Source organism: Xenopus laevis, chromosome 5L (assembly GCF_017654675.1).
Source record: "Xenopus laevis strain J_2021 chromosome 5L, Xenopus_laevis_v10.1, whole genome shotgun sequence".
Taxonomy (NCBI): Eukaryota; Metazoa; Chordata; class Amphibia; order Anura; family Pipidae; genus Xenopus; species Xenopus laevis.
The window spans coordinates 140,366,742-140,379,170 of NC_054379.1; positions in this window are offsets into that span (position 1 = coordinate 140,366,742).

Below are 12,429 nucleotides of genomic sequence, written 5' to 3' on the forward strand. Positions count from 1 at the left end.
GATCCAAGTAATCCTAGCAACCATGCATTGATTTAAATGAGAGACTGGAATATGAATAGGAGGGGACCTAATCAGAAAGATGAAAAGTAAAAGTAACAATATATTTGTAATAGCCTTTCAGAGTTTTGTTTTTAGAGATTTTGTTTCAGAGATTTGTAGTTTAAATGGGGTCAGTGACCCCTATTTGAAAGCTAGAGGGAGTAAAAAAATAAATAAATAATGAAGACGAATTTGAAAATTGCTTAGAATTAGCCATTCTATAACATACTTAAAGTTAACTTCAAAGTGAACCACCCCTTTAAAGCAATACTGTCAGCCCATAATTACTTCTTTTTTTATAATTTATAGTTTAAATTATAAAATTTACACACACATATATAATATCAGTATAATAGTGTAGAGATTCTAATAGTGTAGAGATTCACACCGCGACTTCACAATAAAGGGCAAACTCATAATGTATTTGTCAATGTCTCCTTATGAGAGCTTTCTCAAGACAGAATGTTATGACTGTTAATCATAATGAAAGCACCTATGCAAAGATCTCAAATTTGGGAATTCCCAGGTGGCAAACATTCTGGATAATAGATCCCATACCTGTACTGAAATACCAAATATTTTAATTACTTGTGATGCATGAGACCAATCTGTGTTGGATTCACCTTCTGCCCCAAGCACAGGGGGGGGGGGATATTTTCTCTCCGGTATTTCAAATTCCAGTGGCCACAACTGAAAGCAGAATTATATAACTTGGGAACTGTTTGTGTTCTGCAAGTTTTAGTGGCAATAGAAATGATATCAGTTCCGACAATACAAGGTCCTTATAGGTATATCATTTCCTGGCAGCTAATATGATGATTGTAGTGTTTATCCGATGAACTGAACCTCGACACTTAGATAATCTTTATTATAGAAAGTATTACACACAGTTTTTGTCATTCAGCTTATTTGCATGTCTTATTTCTTTATTCACCTAGCATCTTGCAAGTACAATACTTGGCTGTGTTAAAATCTATAGGACAAAGCTGCCATCAAAAGTGTTGTCGTATTTTCAGATGTAGGGGAGTAGGATGTGACCCCTTCTTTCCTAAAAGGTTTAAGACAGGCTCACAAAGGCCTGAAACATTGCTATTTCTATGTTTCTATCCACCATTTTCAGTGTTCTGAAGTACAACTAATTGTTCACAGGGTCGAGCTGGGCCAGCACCGGGAAAAAACCTGGTGGGCCCCCAGCTCTCGTGGGCCCCGCTGGCCCAGTCCTGTTCCTTGCGCTGCTCCTCATGATGCAAGTCGCGGCAAATACAAGGTGCACATATGTGCATGCCCTTGTGCGCCGGCGGGGGGCAACTTAGCATGGGAACCTGGTGGAATACAAGGTATGCGATTGTGCGTCGGCGGGGGTGCGACTCAGCGTGGGGCCCCAGGCTCCCCAGTCCGAGCCTGGTTGTTCATCTTTAAATTACCTTTAAGTATGGTGTAGAGACTGAAATTCTGGTTGCTAGGGTCCAACTTAGCCTAGTAACCATGCACTGATTTGAATAAGAGACTGGAATATGATTAGGAGAGGGCCTGAATAGAAAGATGGGTAATAAAAAGTAGCAATACATGTCTAGCCTTACAGATTATTTGTTTTTTAGATGGGGTCACTGACCACCATTTGAAAACTGGAAAAGGTCCCAAGAAGAAGGCAAATAGTTCCCAAATGATAAAAAAAAAAATGAAGACCAATTGAAACATTACTTAGAATTAGCCATTCTATAACATACTAAAAGTTAACTTACAGGTGAACCACCCCTTTTACTCCAGTCATGGGCTGAATATGGGGAAATTTGGGGGGGGTAGTCCCCCATCCATTGGTTAAAAATGGTTTAAGTTTTTTAGTCTGTAATAGAAAAGAAAAGCCCAATTTCTCCCTCCCCAGCCCCCATTTGCTAGGGGATACATGGTTCTAAGGACCATTAGGCAGAAGGCCTCTGTAGATGGGCCAAAGTTAATTACACCTAGGAGAAGATTACTCAGTGAGTAACCAGCCCACCGTCATAAATATTGTCTAAGATAGGAAGATTACTTTGCAAAGTTAGCTTGATGATATTATATTTATTTAAACTGCAGGTGCTTTAGGCATTTAATGGCTCCAGTGATAATCTTGGTGCAAGGAGTCAGCCTCTGAGAAGGCAGGAGACTTATAGGAGGACCCCTTTGTGTTAAGTCTCTAATGCTGTTTGGCTTTGAAGTCCGTGGTGGAAATACTACCGTTTTTCCGGCTCCCAATAAAACAACCAATGAATTTCAACTGCTTAAAGCATGCAACCTTGTCAAACAGTGCTCTCTGTAAATCTGTCAATTCTCTCGATATATATGGGCTGTTGAGCTGCCACCCTCCACTGGTTAACCTTTCATGAAAGCAATAACTTTACCCACTTAAACCCATTGCAGTAAATCAACCAGTTATGATTGGTTTTCATTGCCAAACTCAGCTCAGTTCAGTTGTTATGTACTGTAGTTAGGGTTGTCTCCTTCTGTGGAACAATAAACAGGCCTATGGATAGATGTGATCTTACTTTCTGATGTGACTCCTATAACCTTGATACCTAGATATTGCCATTGTATAGAATCATTTGCTCCTTGCTCCAATACACAGGGTGAGAAGGAGTTTTTCCATTGGCTATCCTTATGTTGGGAGAGGGTAACAGGGGGCTCATGCTGATTTTACAAGTAATTATAGATACAGTCCTGCTAATGTCAGCACCCGTTTCTAAAATATAAAATTTCCCTAGAGACCTACTCACATAAGGATATTCAATCCAGCAATATCCAGTTTACATGTGTTGGCTAATAGAAGAACGACTGCAGAAGAAAGACAGTCCAGCCCCAGGGAATATACAATTGACTATTATATATACAGCCCAACACTTGTAAATTGGATATTGCTTTATTGAATGAGATTATGTAGTTACTAACAATTTATGGGTTTAGAAGTATCTCCCGCAGGATTATTATTTTTTTTGGCCTTTAAATTAACTTTTAGTATGATGTAGAGGGCGATATTCTGAGACGATTTGCAATTGGTTTTCATTTTTTATTATTTGTGGTTTTTGCGTTATTTAGCTTTTTATTCAGCAGCTCTCCAGTTTCAGCAATTTCAGCAATCTGGTTGCCAGGGTCCAAGCTACCCTAGCAGCCATGCATTGATTTGACTAAGAGGCTTGAAAATGAATAGGTGAGGCCCGATTATAAAGATGAGTAGTAAAAAGTAGCAATAACAATACATTTGAAGCCTTACAGAGCGTTTGTTATTACAGATGGGGTCAGTGGACCCCCCCATTGAAAAAAAGGAAAGAGTCATAAATAGAATGGAAATAATTCAAAATCTATAAAATCTAAAATCTATAAAAAAAAGAAATAATGAAGACCAATTGAAAGGTGGCTTAGAATTAGCCATTACATACTAAAAGTTAATTTTTTAAAAGTTATCATATGCAATTTAATTAATACTGAACTTATTTTGCCAGCTACTTGGTAGTGAATCCTGGGGAGGACAGCATGTTACTCTGAATGATTTTCCCTATTGCATGTCATGTGGGCATGGGTTAACATGAGCCTGCTTGGTGAAATGCCCAGTGAAATGTTTGCCCTGAACTGACTGCTGGGTAAATCTCAGGTAAGAACGTTGGGGAGAAGCCAGACTGGATGGGGTTTCAGTTAAGTGCATGCTTTTAATAAATCTTCGTTTCGCTGATTTCCATGTTTGTTGCTGGGCCATGTGTCATTTGTAGGGATGGATTATTTAGACTGAAGCCTTGTTTATTTACAAACATAACATGAAACCATGATTTTTGGGTAGGGCAAAGGGGGCACTTGACATGGGATCCCAACCATAAAAGGGGTCCTTGGAAAGAAGACGTCCGTGGTAACTTCGTTGTGCAATTACTGATTATTATTTCAGTTGCTGTATTGCAACAGTTGCAGTTTCACAAGAGCTATGGAGCCAATCCCGTAATCAAGCATTTTCTCTCAAGTTGGCTTCCTCCTTTTTGCATTGCCCTCCTTTAACTATGGAACTGGAAATCCATCATTGCAAATTAAGCTTCAATGTGATAGCAGTTATCCTCTTGATAGAGTGTAGGGGATATTATCAATCACTGCCCTTGCCACTAAGATGAATCCAGCATTGCTATGAACACTCACCGATGGATAATCAGCTTTCTGCAGGTTGAAAGAGAAAACAGCAGCTATAAAAGCTATTCTAAAATTACTCTATGCATTCATTTGGCACAGGGATCTGTCCATGCCGCTGCTCTTGGCTAGGAACCAGGCACAATGCTAACAACCTCATGTTGAAAAACCTGTCATGTCACACTAGAGTGGCCATATTAATATCCATTGTTTGTGGTCCTGTTTATGATCTGTTGTAAAGCAAACAAGGCATTTGCTCCATTTAAGTTTTACTTTGGTAATTATCATTATTATATATTATTTATACAGTGCCAACATAGTTACGCAGCAATTTACAGAGCTTTTACATCATTGACATCAGTCCCTGCCCCAGTAGAGCTTACAGTCTAAGCAGGGCCGGATTTACATTGCCCACTGTTTAAAAAACTATTGTATCTCCTGTGCATCCCCAGTGTTTTTGAACCAATGTGGGTGTGGTTTGGCACCATTCCGCCACCTAAAATCCTGCCACCCTAGGCCCGGGCCTCGATGGCCTCTCCACAAATCCGGGCCTGAATTACTGTCAACAATGTCCCATTACTTCCAGTCTTCCAAGGCACGTGCCTTTGTGTCACATTAGACCCATCCCTGACCTTCTAATCTCACATTGGATCCCTGATCTGGTCCTGTCCTTTCTTTCATGCAAAAGTATGCACCTTCCAAAACTCAGGCCTTTATGCTCTCCAAGATAGGCTACTGCTACTGGCATCTAAACCCCATCATCACCATCATCGATCATTTACATCTATATGAGTGGGGCGGCCATATTACTTTCCTAGGCTAAACCTTTAAAGATAGACATCAACAGTGCAGAGCCCATTAATCCAGAAGACATACCCTTTCAATTGGAAGCAATTGAAGTGCTGAAAGACGTGATTTTGGAGCAACATTGGCTGTCTTGAGGAAATGTTTTATACACAAGTACTCATTCTTATTACATACAAGTGCTTTCAGAAATCTGTTATATGTGTTGTATTTTTCTGCTGATTAGAATAAATATTGTAATATACTTATCCTGGTGCACTGTCGTTATTCCTGTTATGATATGCTTGTTCTTTTTAAAGATTCTTTTTTCCGGACACAGCAGTAACTAAGTAGGACTGTGATTTAATATTTCCCTACCCTTACTATCCATGCTATCAAATTCTACCTCAGTTTTAGCCTGGCAACAACAACAAGCAGAAGAGACATGAAAATGAGGCATAAAACAGAATTACACTCTACATTTGGAGTATTATGTCTCACTTTTAAGTTCTCTTCTGCTTGTTGTTCTTGTAGTAGTTGTAGTTGTTGCTGGCAGCATACAAACCTTCCTTTACCAACGAGCTGATTCATCTTGTAAATTCCACCTTCCTTAAGTTTTCCATTGTTCACTGGTCCCTCTGTAAGTGATAAACCAGAAATGGCCTGGCATCCTATAAGACACAATCTATTATGACTGGCATATGACAGAACCTGCCATCACAATCACCCGGCAGTGCATTCCACAACCACACTGTCCTCACTGAGAAGAAAAAACACCTTCCCTAATTCTGATGGAAATTCAGTTCCTCAAATCTAAAGAGGGGGGCTCGGGATCTTTGATATTTTCTTTGTGAAAAACATTGCTATCTTAAAAAAAAAATTAAAGGAATCCCAAAGTAAACTTCCTGAAGTTGACCATCTCAGCACTTTTTTCAGATCATTAATATCCTTCTTTTTTGTAATTTAAAATTGTATAGATTTAATATCCTTCTTAAAGACTGGGGCCCAAAACTGTACTGGATACTGAAAGTGAGGCCTTACCAGGAACCTACAAAGATGCAAAACTTTTCACCCCTCGAGTTAACGTCCTTTTTTGCGCAAAACATTACTTTATTTGCTTTAGTAGTCGCTAAATGACACTGCCTAGCATTACACAGTTTGTCATCCCCAAAAATCCTCAAATTCTTTTCAATTAAGGAGCCCCCCAACACACTACAATTTAGGGTATAACTAGCATTTATGTTATTTGTAAGTGCATAACCTTGCACTTATCAACATTGAACCTCATTCTGCCTAGTCCTCCAATTAGTCAAGTTGCAAAGTGGCAGCATCCTTCACAGGACTTATTGTTTTGCACAATTTAGTAGCATCAGCAAAAACAAAGACAGTACTTACAATACCAACCTCAAAGACATTAATAAACAAGAAGCAAGGCACAGGCCCCTGCCACACTCTACTTACAGCACTTTTAAAGAAATTTTTGGATTTACCACCACACTTTGCAGTCTATCCTTCAGCCAGCTCTCTATACAAACACTGTACAAATATTATTTTCCAGGCCAATTTATCTTAATCAGTAACCTTCTGTGTGCAAATACTTAGCAAAATCTGAGTAGATCACATCCACTGCCACCCTAATATCTAGGCTTCTGCTCATCTCCTTATAGACGGTTATTGCATTTGTCTGGCAACAACTAGTACACATAAAACCATGCTGGCATAAACCTAATAGTATTGTGATTTACAAGTATCTTATCCCTTATTAACCCTTCTAAAAGCTTTCCTGTTACTGATGTCAAACTAACAGGTCTATAGTTTTCAGGCTGAGAATGACACCACATTAGCAATTTGCCAATCTCTCTGCACCATACCAGACTTCACATATAGTGATGGGCGAATAAATTTGGCAGGTGCGAATTAGCAGTGAATTTCCGTGTTTTGCCACCAGTGAATAAATTTGCAAAACTGCAATAAAAATTCTCTGGTGAAAAATCCGCAGCGTCAAAAAAATGGTCACGCGCATTAAAAATTGTCGTGCGTCAAAATTATTTGGACGCCTATTGACTTTAATGCATTTGGACAAAACAGGCATGCTTGTAAAAATTGTCACAGGCGTCGAAATTGATGCACATCAAAATAATTTTGATGCCCATTGACTTCAATTCAATTTTGCAGCGAAACAACATACTGTAGTCTCAAAGGAGGCCATGTTATAACCACTGTTCTGTAAAAATGCTCACCATGCAAATGCAAGAGATAAATTTGTTTTTGAGAAAGGGCAGGAGTTTGGGTTCACATGGGCATTCCATGGCTTTCCCCTAGCTTGTGCCTCATATAGAGTAGAATATAGCTTTTGCATATGGTTCTAAGGCCTGAAATTTACAGCTCTTAGTCATCCTTGCATCTAGTCCTTCTTAAGTAAGGTTTTTATTGTTGTGACTTTACATTGTCAAACCAAAATGTATGTGCACCTCTTTCTAAAATGCGATGCTGCAGGTCATGCATTAACCAAACTCTTTCCATTACTGAGTGCCCAGCTATATATACAGCAAGGTTCTGTGGCCACAGATAGCTTACATATTATTTGGTGGAGAGCTGGCATGTGTCCATTGGAGGTCTTAACAGATCCACACCCCTACCAATATTTGCAAACATTCACCCACGTCTAAACACAAAGTCAGTTAGCTAACACAGGATGGAGAATGACCTCTTCCCTAGCTCAGTAATGGATCTGATCTCCCAGCCAAAACGCTTCCCAAAGAAGAGCCAAACTTCCAAATAGAGAAATTTGTGGAGGAGGAGGTTGGAATGAGTTTGTAACTGAATCTCAGGAACGTTAAGTAAATGGATTCCTCTTTATAGCCACTGAGCAGATAGACATGAGGTTTATCTATTCCTCTCTATATATACACCTCCCTAGCACTTGTAAATCCACTGTAAGACCATGTAGATATTAAAAAGTACAGGGGTTAGTTAGGCAAACAAGTTACTGTTTACATACTGCATGTCTAACTTTATTGTGAACAGTGGGAAAATCTGGGTGTCAGATGGACATGAAGAGTGATATACCTTATATGTTCTACTGTTTGGAAAATATATTGCAATTTTCTTTCCAAAAATTACATATCATCCATAAATCTATGTCTACGGATTTCTTCCTAGGGAAAGGGATGGTTTTATGACAGACATAAATACAACTTATGATAGAAAACACTTGGGTGTATGTGTGCTGAAATCGATATGGTTTACTTTGACTTTGCAAATGTTTTTTTTAATAAATGCAGTGTGTAAACTAAAGTCCATCATCCTTACAAACCCTTCATATACTGTACATCAAAATAGAGAATAAGGTAAATGCTCATGTGCAGCTGTTAATTGGTCCCCTTGGTCATTACCTAATTGGACTAAATTTTGCAAGACCTGTGTCTCAGCAGGGTGACATGCACTGATCACACATTGATACAATACATTACATTGATTTCATGATGTAAATCCTTTCACTTAATAATATAACAATGAACAAGCCCATGATTTTGGAATTCAACCCTATATAAATATAATACAATATATTAGAAAATTTAGGGCAACTGACACACAACTGACAGCATTTTTTACATTCTGTTTAATTCAATGTGGGATTGCGAGTTGCCTGGTAACTTGCAATTCTGTGTATAGTGACATTTTAAGGGAAAAGGAAAGCGCCAATACAAAGGGAGTGCCAAATTTTAGGGCACCCCCCAATGGCTTGGATTGGAACTTTCCTTCTCCTTTAAAATAGAAAAAAAACTTTTTGGCCAAAAAGAGGACATTTTTACAGCTCTCCATAATTGATAATGTTAAAGGGGAACTATTGCGAAAATTAAAATTGAATACAAGCTTTAGCATACTGAAATAAGAAACTTTCTAAATACGATCAATTAGAAATTCTGTACCGTTTCTGAAATAATCAAGTTTATCTTCACTATCCCTCTCTTAGCATCTGTTTCTCCTCATTCTGTCTTCATTCAGGAGTTGGGTGTCAGATGAATGATCCAATATATCTTATAGGGGGGGGGCTCCTTTTGTCTAGAAGATGTATTAGAGCTCACTCTATTAAAATTACCTGTCTCTCTACATGCAGAATTTGTGCAAACTGCAGTTATTTTGTTCGATTTTGTTTGCACTGGAATCAGTTATTTGATTGAGCTCTAATAAATCTGCTAGGAATGGAAGCCCCTCTATAATATATATTGGATCTAACTGTCAATGAATATCTGACACCCAACTGCTACACAAAGACAGAATGAAGAGAAACAGATGCTGAGAGAGGAATAGTGACGATAAACTTGATTATTTCAGAAACGATGCAGAATTATTAATTGATTGTAATTAGAAAGTTTCTTTTTTCATGATGAAGCTTATATTACATTTTCATTTTCGCTAAAGATTCCCTATAAGTGAAAACCTTCCATAACATATAATTTAGAACACACCATACTTTAAAAACAAGGAATTCTCCCAAATATAGAAAGTCTTTTTTTAGCCGCAATGTGTCCTCACAGGTCTGGAAAGTAGTTACCTGAAACTTTTTTAAAGGAATGAGGTTTTTAACAAGATAGTTGCTCCATAGCAAATCGGACCAATCACCGTTGACTAAACTTTAAGGTGCTTTCACTCACATTTGCTCCCCATTTGGCACCATCCATCAGTTCATTTTTCAAACCAGGGGACCTGCAGGTACCACATTCAGTACTTTGCCATCAGTGCTCATTTCTGGTCTCCACGAATACTTCCTTACTTCTCTGTATTAAATGCAGCTAGAGGCATTACCCCTTCCAGAACATGGCACTTTTGCTTAAGAACCATTTACAGTTTATGTTCTGCACTTCTAAGGCTTAGAATTACAGTTGCTATCAGTAGAAACATCTTGGAAGTCAGAATGGAAGATGAATATGAAAAGGTCTCAACAGAAAGACAAGACAAAATAAGGATGACAAAACTGAACCCTCACAGTATGTGTTTTGGGTGCCCTGTGTCCTTGACCCCAGATCTCCTTTTCACCTGGAAATAGGCAGAATAGGAACACCAATAACTCAAAAAGCACACAAATGAAATTGAATAGTAACTGAACAGTTGTTTACAACATCTTTATTTAAAGGCCAACTTTGACTTTGAGCCCTATTTAAAAGGCATGTAAAGGCAAAAAAATAAATTCCCATTTTTACTTTCTTTAATGAAAAAGAAACCTATCACCAATATACTTTAATTAAAAAATGTGTACAGTTTTTATAAGAAACCTGACTGTATGCAGTGAAATTCTCCCTTCATTTACTGCTGTGGATAGAAATTGTCATACGGTCCCTAACTGCTGAGCAGGGAAACAATCATACTTATGAACAGCAGGGGGAGCCCCCGCCTTACTTCCCAGCCATGCAGAACTCAAGCAGCTTTGTTTATGATGATCCCTAAGCAGCCCAGACCACACTGAGCATGTGCACAGTCTTAGTCTTGCAAAGATGTTTAACAAAGTTACAAGATGGTGACCCCCTGTAGCCAACTTTGAAAGCATACATTATTTGTTTGATTAGGCTTGTGGTGCAGTAAGTTCATGTTTATATTTAGGATACAAAATACAGGATTTCTAGCCTTATTCTATTTTAGACTTTACATGCCCTTTAAAATTCCTGTCAATATATCATTTATTGGCCATTAAACTCTGACTCTACAACACTAATTCTACGATAAATACAGCCTGGTTCAAGCAGAACAAGTTTATTATGTTCTGCTCTGGTATCTTATTTTAAAAGGGACAGTATGCCCCTTCTTCAACATGAGTTCAACGAATAAGGCTTGTGCAAGACATAGTTGAAGCCTATTAGTTATATCTTGATCTAAACAGGAAAATTGAAGCTACTCCATGTTTGGTCCTTGCAAGGTAGATCAAACATGGAGTAGCAATTTCCCTGCTACTTTCACCATTTTGTATGATTAAAACAACTGTCAAAAAGTATGTTCAGCACAAGCCCTATTTACAGTATTTCCCTCATGTTGATCAATGGGGAATACTATAAATAAATAAATTGCAGCAGCTATGAATACTGGCATTTTATCTATTTGATTTAACTAAAATGGACATGCTGCTCTGACCTTGCTATAGACTTGGTCAATTTGCATTTTTGCGCTAATATTTCCGCTTGCATTTAAAAAAAAAAAATACAGTCACAGACAAAGAACCTGAAATAGTTTAACTATAATTTCACAATTTTATTGCTCCGTCTACAAAAGTGCTGAAACTGGTTTCCTTATCAGCAACTCAACCAAGAACCTTGTAATGATCTACTACTTGCATGGTCATTATCCCTGCTTTGCGTAACATTTCTCAGGTGCTGGTGTGTGTTTCGTAATGTGAATTAAGACATCAATTTAATCTACAGAGTCAGGAATGAGGGGGATAATCTCAGAATATAGCACCCATTGTGATGCTTATAAGAAATGTATTCTGCTGGTCTGCTTTTAAATCTATGCAACCCCCAAACTTGTGTACTGTATGTACTGTAGGGGACCCAATATGTAAGCTTTATCAGAAAGACCTATATAAATACACCAGTAAACCCTCAAAGTAATGCTGCTCTAAGTCCTCTGTCAAAAGAAACACAGCATTTCTGTCCTTCTATTGTGTACACATGGGCTTCTGTATCAGACTTCCTGTTTTCAGCATAACCTCCAGGGCTAGGGCTTGAGCATGCTCAGTTTGCCCCTCTTTCCCCTCCCTTCTCCCCTCCCTACTGTAATCTGAGCCCAGAGCTATGAGAAAGGTGAGGGTTCTGGGCAGGCAAGGGAACTGGAATATGTTGAACATATTGACGGGAGGAACAGGGGAAAAGAAAACGTAGTCGTTGAACAGGCCAGTATCAATAACCAAATAGACAGCACAATACAAAATCAGGATCCAGAATAATAGTCAGTAATCAGGCAAGGTCTCATGCAGCAAAACAGCAAAGGTCAAGGACAGGCAACAGTCAAGAACAATAAATCAGATCAAGAGTGCACCCAGGAACTATTTCAGAATAGAACTACATTGGGCAATTAGTCAGTGCAGAGCAGGGCTTCATATAGCTAGCCTAATGGCTTACACTGAATGGCTTACACTGAAGGCATGCCACCCAGCTGCACTTCAATTCCAGTCCAGAGCACTAGGGACTACACTCCCTGTCCCTGTGCTCCGGCTGTAGATAAAAAGGATGCTCATGAGCACAATCCGAGTGGAGGGGGCAACGGCGGACGCATCAGCTTATATTATAGGCCATATTATAGGCCAACCTCATTTTCTGCGACAACCCCTAAAATTAGCTTCACAACACCTGCTCAAAGCCTGCTGAGCATGAGTGTCATCTTTTCCAAGATGGTGACCCCCTGTGACGAGTTTGAAGTCCTGAATCATTGCTGCTATTGAGAAGCTGAAACTGTAGGCTGGTGCAGTAAGTTCAGTGT